The sequence below is a fragment of the Pinus tabuliformis genome, chromosome 3_1, assembly GCF_031772625.1.
Source record: "Pinus tabuliformis cultivar Carrire ecotype Pingquan chromosome 3_1, CPIR1, whole genome shotgun sequence".
Lineage (NCBI taxonomy): Eukaryota > Viridiplantae > Streptophyta > Pinopsida > Pinales > Pinaceae > Pinus > Pinus tabuliformis.
Window position 1 is genome coordinate 716,224,959 of NC_142301.1, and position 9,991 is coordinate 716,234,949.

At 35.7% G+C, this 9,991-nt stretch overlaps 1 pseudogene; it reads left to right on the plus strand.

Annotated features, from left to right (window-relative positions):
* Nucleotides 1-8,223, plus strand: part of LOC149189264 ((R)-mandelonitrile beta-glucosyltransferase-like) — a 157,566-nt pseudogene extending 149,343 nt beyond the window's left edge.
* The last annotated feature ends 1,768 nt before the right edge of the window (nucleotides 8,224-9,991 follow it).

The window sequence follows — 9,991 nt, forward strand, 5'->3', positions numbered from 1 at the left end:
GAATGCCATTATGGCATGTTTAGTATAGCATGGTACATCTGCTTCCTTTAAATTCATTGTATATTCCATGATATTGCTTCACATGTGGGCTTACTGTAGACCCTTCACGAATGCATTTAGGATATACTTTGACTGTTATTGCATTCTGCATTCATTTTGTAAATGAGGATTAATGTAGTTGCTTTATTACACTCAAATACAATTTCACTCAGCCTACTTTAAGTTTATTAACTTGCTAAATGGATATTTGTTAATTCCTCTCCTATGTTTATTTCTTGTTTGCATAAATGTAACTAAACTCCATCTTGACTTTTCTATAGTACAATTATGAACTGATCATCAACAGTGTAATAACTATGTCCATTAAGTCGCTTTACCACCCTTAATATCCTTGGGTGTAGTTATTACTGTGGTGACATAATTAATTCTGGAAAGACTCATACAGTTCCCTACTTTCCCATCCACCTCTACTCAGCTTCCATAGAGATGTGTCGAACACAGATATAATAGTTCATGGTCTCGGAATTCTCGGCTTCTCTAAGTGGAAAACTAGGCTCCTAACAATTTCCGTCAAGTTTGGCCTATAGTTGAAATGGGGTGGTTAACACCATTTTCTCGGCTTACCTCGAGGCCTTACTCTATTCCAGTCTCCACCTTGTTATGTCAATATTCTTACTAACCTGCATGCTAAGCATAAATTCAGTAGTCATTGAAATTCAAATGCACAACTCATTTTTTCATGATAATATGTATACATGAATAAATATGAGAAATTACATAAGCATTGAAATTCAAATGCATAACTCATTTCTGCATGATAATATGTCTACATGAATAAATATGAGAAAATTCCATAGGCATTGAAATTCGATTGCATACTCATTTCTGCATAATTTTACATATAGGAATATATAGGAAAACAATTACCCATAAAATTATTTCTGCTTGATAAACATAACAAAAATAATTATTGCAATTTGATCTAACATAATCTTATACCACATAATATCACAAGCTCAAGATAAACTCCTATGTTCGACTTTATCTAAATTTAATCAGGATGATGGACACATTGTTTCTAGAATTCCAATTTTTGTAACCAAATTACATTGGATAGAACAATTTTCCTCCCAACCATGATCCTTATCTCCTAGTTCCCCCTGATATGAGATTAATCCTTCCCCCTAGAACCAACAACCCCTGTTGGTCTAGCGTAGGTTCTATTTATATCTCACTTTCCCAGCATAAATTCTAAAACGACGTCCCATTTTTCCAGAAATCTGCTCATCCCCATAACCTGGGATTTTCCAGTTTATCTCATGAAATGATTATTTTTCATCCTTTAAAGCCCATCCTTTTCTACTACAGTGATTTTCCACCCTTTCCAGTGTTGTTTCCCCCACACTAGGTCATTTTTATGGATTCCTTTCTCTACTTATACATAAAATCACATAGTTCTACTCCAAGATGATTTTTCTTCGGAGTGATTTGGGAAAGTTAAGTGGTTTACCGCTTTTCCTAAATCCAGTCCATTAATCTACTACTATGGATCATGATAATGATCTCAATCTTCTTTTTTTATTTCCAGCTAATTCCTTGTAGCATCATTACTTATTATTTCAACATAAATAATTACATTATCATAGTTCTTCTTTTCCATAAACAACATGGCCAACCTGCCATTATTACCAGCATTTTTAACTACTAATTATACTGTCTTAGTCATAATGACTTTACAAACCACAAAAAAAGAGGGATATTACAATATTGCAGCGGAAGCATCTCATGCTTAGGAATAGAGCCATAGAGAAGGCTAAAGTGCAGTGGAAGCACTTTGGGCCTAAAGAAGCTACATGGGAGATGGCAAATTAGATGCGGGCCATGTATCCTTCTTTGTTTTTCGGTGGAGGCAAAGCAATTTTGGTATAACATTTGGTATATGTTTTCTATATGTTTTGCTAATATTTTGGTATATGTACATATGTATATGGATGTAAATATTGTCATGAGCTAAGTTATAAAGCTCCAATAAGCGGTATGGTTGTTATTTTTTCATGTGGTCATGATGTTTTTCTTTTGAGAAAGTCATTCATTGTAAATACTGCAACAAGCTAAGTTATAAAGCTCCATGGGAAGTATTCGTTTCTTTTCAGTGGTTTTGTTGAGGTCTTGGAGTGGTTTAACACCAAGGACGGTGTTCCCCAATGGGGTCTCTAACAACCCTTGGTTAAAAGTTCATGTAATAAAAGTTAATAAAGGTAAAATAAGACCACGGTTAGGGGACACTTATTTCAAATAGAATGTTGGGCAAAGATATCCTAGTGGGAATCACTGGATGTGTTTATGGCTAAGGGAAATTGGAAAAGGCAATGGCTAATGCATTAAAAAGGAAAAAAGGTACTTTGGCACATTTATTTATGAAAATAAAGGAAATTAGGAGAAAAGGAAGGTGAAATGTCATAGGTTGCATCTAAGGAGGAAATTGAAGGAAAATAATGAAAAATGGAGAAAATAGAGGCTTCATTGATAAAAAGGCTTTTGAGAATCATTTTGTAACATTTTTGAGTTCAGTTTTGGAGCTCTTTCATTATTCTCTCTCTCTCTCACTCTTGGACACTTAGAGTTTTCTTAGAGCACTCTAGCTTTGGAGAAAGTTAGGAAAAAGTAAGCAAAGCAAAGGAAGGAAAGCAAGGATCAAGCAAGGAAGGGCAAGATCAAGCTACTTCAGCATGAATACTTACATGTAACATATTACATGTGTGATTTCCTAGTTGATTTGGACATGCATGGCTTTTCATGTTGGTGTATGGTTCTCTTCTTGTTGGTGGGATGGTTTTGTCGGGTTATGAAAATGGTTTTTACCCTAGCCTTTCCTTTTTCTGGATAGTCATGGTGTGATGGGATTTTTTCTCGATTTTGAGATTTGGAATAATTGGATGGTTTCGGAATCCAAGGCGGAGGTGCTCTCAAGAAAATTACCAAAGGCCTTGGAATCCCTTGACCACTTTTGGCGGGATACACAGTAAAGCCTGAGGATGGAGTCTCGGTTTAGGGCTTATTGATCTGCTGTGGATTGCGGTAAAGCTTGAGAGATTGGTGTCTCAGTTTATGCCTAGTGATCCAATGTGGATTGTGGTAACGCTTGAGGGACAAGGAGAAAAAAAATTCTTCAATGATAGTGATGGAGTCTAGAGGCATTCCAAGTTTGTTTGGTTTTGTGATCTTGATGCCAGTTTTGGTAAGGGTGGAGGTGGTTTAACCTCTAGATTCCCTTATTGTTTTTATATTAGTTTATCCATGAGATCCCACATTCATGCTTGGAATATGGAAGGGGGGTGATTGGCTGAAAGAAATATTTGGTTCAGCCATGTCTACGGTTGGGTGGTACGTGGAAGTCCCAAAACTGGTTGACTTTGCCTATGATTAATAAAAGCTAAGTTCTCTTTCTTTTGTACTTGTTAATATGTGGATTTAATGGTTGTTATATTATTTATATTTTCATGGTTTAGTGATAGTTATAAGCATGGTTATGTGACTAGTTATTGTCATGGCTATTTCATGTATTTAAATGTAACTAAAAGGATAATGGATGCAAGACCTAATTGATGTCAAAACAATTAAGGGAAGAGGGTGGTGACCCTTCTTGTCAAGTTCTATATGAGCTATCATTCATTTATGCTCTGTCTTCTTTTCATTCTTGTAGATTGCATTGAAGTCAAGTGTTTGACATAATGTCAGTCCCGGTTGGGGATGGTCAGGCCTAGTCCTGGAGTAAGTTTTGATTTGTAAGTATTGTCATAATGTAATTTATGGATTCTGAAAGTGTCATTGAGTTCTAGGTAGTGACCTGGGCTATGGGCTTGAAAAGGTGGCTCAAATTCCGGGGACGCAGGCACAATATTACGCATACAATTCCCTGGACGTTGGCATACCTATGTTGTGCATGCATCCAAACGTCCTCAGACACACCCATGCCCATATCAAGGGAGAGTTTGGGAGTTTAATGGTCTAAAAACTCAGTGGGACCTAGGGGTTGGCTACGTAAGAGGTTGGGATGGTTCCTGGGAGTCCTGTTGCTGATGTGGAAGTTTTGTATGGTCTATTTCCATTGGTTCCACTTCCTTAAGGTGACCTACAATGTCAAATCATATCATAGTAATTTCTCATCACATGTTTACCCCAGTTGGTCAGTTACTTGGGTAGACGTGGGAGGAAGGTGTTACAATATGGACTACTATCAAGGTTATTTTCACAAGATTGGATTACCCTAGTGATGTAAATTATTTGTAGGCCCTAACCTGCCATTTCTAGAATTCACATAATGTGTCACATTTACAATACATCATTTAAGAAGCCATAACATAGATTACTTTAGTGCCACTAATAGGTGCCAAACTCAATCCCTATTAGAAATTTGTAATATTTTGTTTGTATGCACAAAGGTGTTGGAGAGTGCCTTCCTACCTCTTCACATGTTTGTAATTGCTCCAAATTCATCATCTTCACAACTTCATTATTTTTTTTTTGAGGGGGGTGGGGGCAAGGGCGCGAGCACACAATTTATCTACAATATATACCTAGTCTCTAATGATAAGTCTTCATGCCAACACAAGCAAAAGCACATGTAAATTACAATTGGAAAATCTTAGATATTTTAAAAAATCTATTCTAACTATCACATATCTATCTTTCCACCTCTGCCTTTACTTATCAATATTTTGATCCCCTAACTAACCTACTACACAACTTTGATGATTTCTATGAAGAAATTTGTCATTAATGCAAAGGTTTATTCTAGTTGGAAAATGTTAATTCTAGACGTCAATGGCCTTATCCATGTCATGGTGCCCAAAAAGGAATCTAGATCATCTTATTTCAAACCCACGGTTAGGATAAATGAGAGCCTCTCATCATCCCACACATGCCCTCTGCAACTTTTGCTTTTATCTATTTTGTCTTCATTAATTTTGATACTTTTCAATATTGATTTCTATCCTACAACCGCTATAGCTTTTAAGTTTTTTCCCTCATGTCTTAGAGTTCAATTTTCTCATCCTCGCCTCTTTAAAACACATGCAATATAGGTAGATAAAACCACATATGACAATAAGAATGGAGCTTTAAACCCACCAGAGCATATCTTCACTTCTTCCATTTCCTCAATCATACACAAAGTTTTGATCTCTGCATAAACTTATATTAGGACCTACGCATAATTTTTTATCATTTGTATACTTTAAGACATTACTTCTAATGGTGTGCGACACTAGAGATAAAGCAATGCATCTTATTTTTATGTAATCATTTGTCCTTATAGAATGAATAACTCTACCACTAATCCACATGGAAATTTTGGTTGGCCCCATGTTTTTGGAGTCGCTAATGACTTTATTAGAAATTCCTCATCTATTGGTGCTATTTTGTATCTTGCCATGGATTGTTTAGGCCCATTACAATGGCAAGTTCGAAATACTAAGTATATTTTAGGGTTTTTTCTCTTTTAAAGCCTTTGGATAAGACATATTTATTAATGCATGTTGTTTTTAATTCTAGACATAAGCCGTGTCTTTTAAGGTCCAACATATGTGGATTTAGTGGTGCATCTATATGAATTTTAGTTGTATTATAGTATTTTGTAATATTTTGGTTGAATTCTGGCTTAGGGATAACTCAGGTTTCTTTTTTAGGAGATTGACTCAGCTCTATGAAAAAAAAGGAGAGTTTCTAGTAAAAATGGATATGGATAAGGTTGTTAACGGTTAAGTCCTTCAAAAATTTTGTATTTCTTATTGGAACCTTGCTACTTCTTTCATTCTAGTAAGAAATTCTTATGAAAAGAGATGTTATGTTTTTTATTGTAGTCTTTAGTTTATGGTAATTGTTATGTTTTACAATATCATATAGTGAGTTGTTCTTGTCTAGAGGATGGTTTAATAAAAGAAAATACATGTTTATGGTTTAAGTTAATGCTAATGTTTTTAGTGAAAAACATCATTGCCATTGTATAATTGCATTTTCTACTTAGTTACAAAATATAAAACCACATAACATATATGACCTCATATTTGAATAAATAGACTTAAAAAATTAAATGGGATATTTTTTTTCACACGTATATATATTTATATATATATATGTTTAATGGTTTAAAATACATTCAATGTAAATAAAGATCTAAAAAAATATAAACTCTTTCTGGATTTTACTTGAATAACAAGTAATATGAGATTTAATCTTCGAAATAGTTTTTTTATTGCTTGTAAAATTGATAAATATATTACATCAAAATGAAGAAATTATTTTACACATCTAAATGGTAAATAAATATTTTATCCTATTCCGAAATATTTTAAATCACAGTAAAATTAAAAATTAAAAATCAAACCGAAAGAAAAAAGTGGGTGGCAAAACTCGCCTTAAATATTTGGTGTTTTCATATGGAACAGGGCAGAGGCTAAGTAGTGTATCATAGATAATTTTTTCTGTTCGCCTTTTCTGTTTAGCAAATAGTATTATCGTATTGTCTACAAAGCGCTAATGATTGAAAAGAAAGTTGACATATAAACACGTTGTTTCCTATGATTTATAGAAATTTTAATCAATATTTATTTTCGAATTAGTTATATAAAATGTGCCTTTATCACCCTCCTTATTTTTGGTCACTCCTAGAAAAAGGACTGACTTTCAACCAGAAAAATTGACTTTTTCTATTTTAGCCATCTTCAGGTCAACTATTGTTAAGTAATCTTGACTTCCAATAAGTCAACCTTTCTTCCCTAGTTTGAAACTTTGCAATCGACGATCTCTCCATGTACTTGTTGCTTCTTCTAAGTTCTAACACGTAATTGAGTTGGCTTTAATCACCCTACAGCAGCGAAGAAAATTCGATTATATTGCATCGCAGTTCGAAAAACACTGACATTTTTATTATCATGTCTCGGGTTGATCACATATTGTGTGCTCCCAATTTAGAGTTTCGGACGGATTTTATATAAATATATATAGTGATGAGCCTCTTAGCCTAATAAGAAATTGAGGATGACAGAAAAAAGACTAGTTCATATTTTGTTTCCTTTTACATTCCTCTTATAGATCCTGAGTGCTTTTGTATAAATATATTCATTAAAATGACTGTAATTTGTTTGTAACTCCTTCAGTGTCGGAAAGCAAAAATAAAGAAAACCTCATCACCTGTCTTCCGGGCAACATCCCACCATTGAAGCCAACCGACATGATGTTCCGATGTAGTGCTGAGGATCCGATGAACATTACCTTTTATGCTGCTCTTTATGAATCGCAGAAGCAAAGCAATGGCGACTACGTATTAGTGAACACGTTCGAGGAGCTCGAAGGGAGGGAGGCAGTAACAGCACTCTCTTTGAATGGCTGTCCAGCTTTGGCCATTGGACCTCTTTTTCTTCCCAATTTTTTACAGGGAAGGGATTCGTTCGGCAGTCTCTGGGAGGAGGAAGAGAGCTGCCTGACATGGCTTGATATGCAACGACCGGGATCAGTTATATACGTTTCCTTTGGCAGCATCGCTGTGAAATCTCAGCAACAGCTAGAGCAGTTGGCACTAGGGCTCGAAGGCAGCGGACAACCTTTCTTGTGGGTTCTTCGGTTGGATATCGCAGAAGGCCAGGTTGCGATTTTACCTGAGGGCTTTGAAGAACGAACGAAGGAGCGGGCCCTGTTTGTGAGGTGGGTGCCACAGTGGAAAGTACTTGCCCATGCCTCAGTGGGATTGTTTCTCACACACAGCGGATGGAACTCTACCTTGGAGGCAATGGGCTTGGGAGTTCCCGTAGTGGGATTCCCATATTTTGCCGATCAATTCCTCAACTGCAGATTCGCCAAGGAAATATGGAAAATCGGCCTGGCTTTTGAGGATGTGGAAGTAGATGAACAGAAGGTGGTCATGAAAGAAGAGGTGGAGGACGTTATGAGGAGAATGATGAGAACAGCGGAAGGGAAGTAGTTGAGAGACAACGTTCTCAGAAACAAGGAGTCTGCAACGAAGGCCGTCCTCCCCGGAGGATCTTCTTTTCTGAACTTGAATACTTTCGTTAAAGACATGACGATGGCTAAAGGAGTCCAATCTAAAAATGAAACCACGTGACTCTGTTTTAAGAATTTACCGTAAAAGAATATGGAGATTTAAGAATAAGCTGTTGATCAATATCAAAATTCTTGCTAAATTGTCAGATACATCTCTCCTTTCCGAGACGCTTTAAAGCCTGCATGTTTCATTCCCCCTGAGAAAGCGTTGTAAATTACTGCTATTAACAAAAGTATTTCATCGCGCCACATTTCATGGTTTAAATGCTTCCATCTTATTCAGACATTACGCATTGTATGGCGTGGTAGATATAACTTTAAAGTTTTATTAGTTGTCCGTGTCATGATCACTAAGTCCCGTGATGGTACTCGCATCGTATCTTACATAATTTTGAATAACTGAAAACAGATTATTGGCCGTGATTTTACATTTCACTCGCAAAAGTCTTTGCTATCAAGTTCTGTTATAAGCTTATAGAATTTTTGCCATAGATATTTGATATGTTCCAAGAGATTAGGATTTTTTGGAACTGCAGAACTATTTACTCCGAGGTAACCAGGTAGTTTGATTTTGCATAGTAAATTATCCAACACTAACTGAAAAATTAACACCAAAGAAGCCTCCAAACAATTAGTTCGACATCGAAATTAAATTATCCGAGCACCAACTGAAAATCTAGCAGCACCTTTATTTTTCAGGAGAAAAAAATGATTTCTTTTTATTTAAAAAAGAGAGTACACACAAAATAGTTTCTTTTCTGTGCAGACTATTTGATCCACGGAGGGCTCAAATGAGAAACAAAAACCTCGATTCTCTTGTTTTTCATACTGGTCATTTTCCTATCTCAAACATCATGATGTGTCAACAAAATATTCCAGCAATGCTTCTTACATGATCTTTTATCTTACTAGGAATCTGCTAAGAATGTAAGTCACAAATAGCTGATCCATAAAACCATCAATATCCACAAAAAAACAAAAAGAGATGACCAATAGCTCATATATGATATTAATGCTTTCTACATTGAACAAAGAATCTAGGACAAAAGTAGCAAAATAGATTACACCCAGCACCTTTGGTATTCATAGCTTGGACAAAATGTCTGCAATCTGATTCTTCTCTTTGTAGATGTGTCTGAAAGATATATGTTGGAAAAACTTCTTAGGGAATGAATGTGACACATCCAATTTGATAGCATATGTGGCTGAAAATATGAATGACCATTGAGTGTCTGAAAGATATATGTTGGAAAAACTTCTTAGGGAATGAATGTGACACATCCAATTTGATAGCATATGTGGCTGAAAATATGAATGACCATTGACCCAATCAATGGTTCCTTTTGAATCCCCATACACCTCTAAATCATCAATACCCAACCATTTGGCGTAGATGAGAATGCCCCAAGCTGAAATGATTTTCGCTGATCTATTTGAACCTATTCCTCCTTCCCACCAGGAATGATAGTATCTACCTAGTTTTATGACAATGTATGCACCACAACCTCACAACCTTTGTGAACATGCACCATCATATCTACCCGGTTTTATGACAATGTATGCACCACAACCGCACAACCTTTGTGAACATGCGCCATCAAAGAAACTCACTGGAAATTTCTTCGATATATCCCTTTTGTTGATCATTCTCTTTTCTGTATCTTCGTCTAAGGTCCAATCTCTAAATAATATTCCACTATCTTGATCAAGAAGCTTCTAGCATCAACCTCTTTCTACTTGAAAATATTACAGTTCTTGCTTCTCCATATGCCCCATATAATGTAAAAGGGAAAAGAACAATGTTCATTATTCGTCCCAAACCAATGTTTAAGACAATTCTCCAACAAACTCTTTACCCAAAGTGATGCTATGCAAAGAGAATGTAAAACTCCACTCCATATAGTTGTAGCAAAGGGACAATTGAGGAATAAAT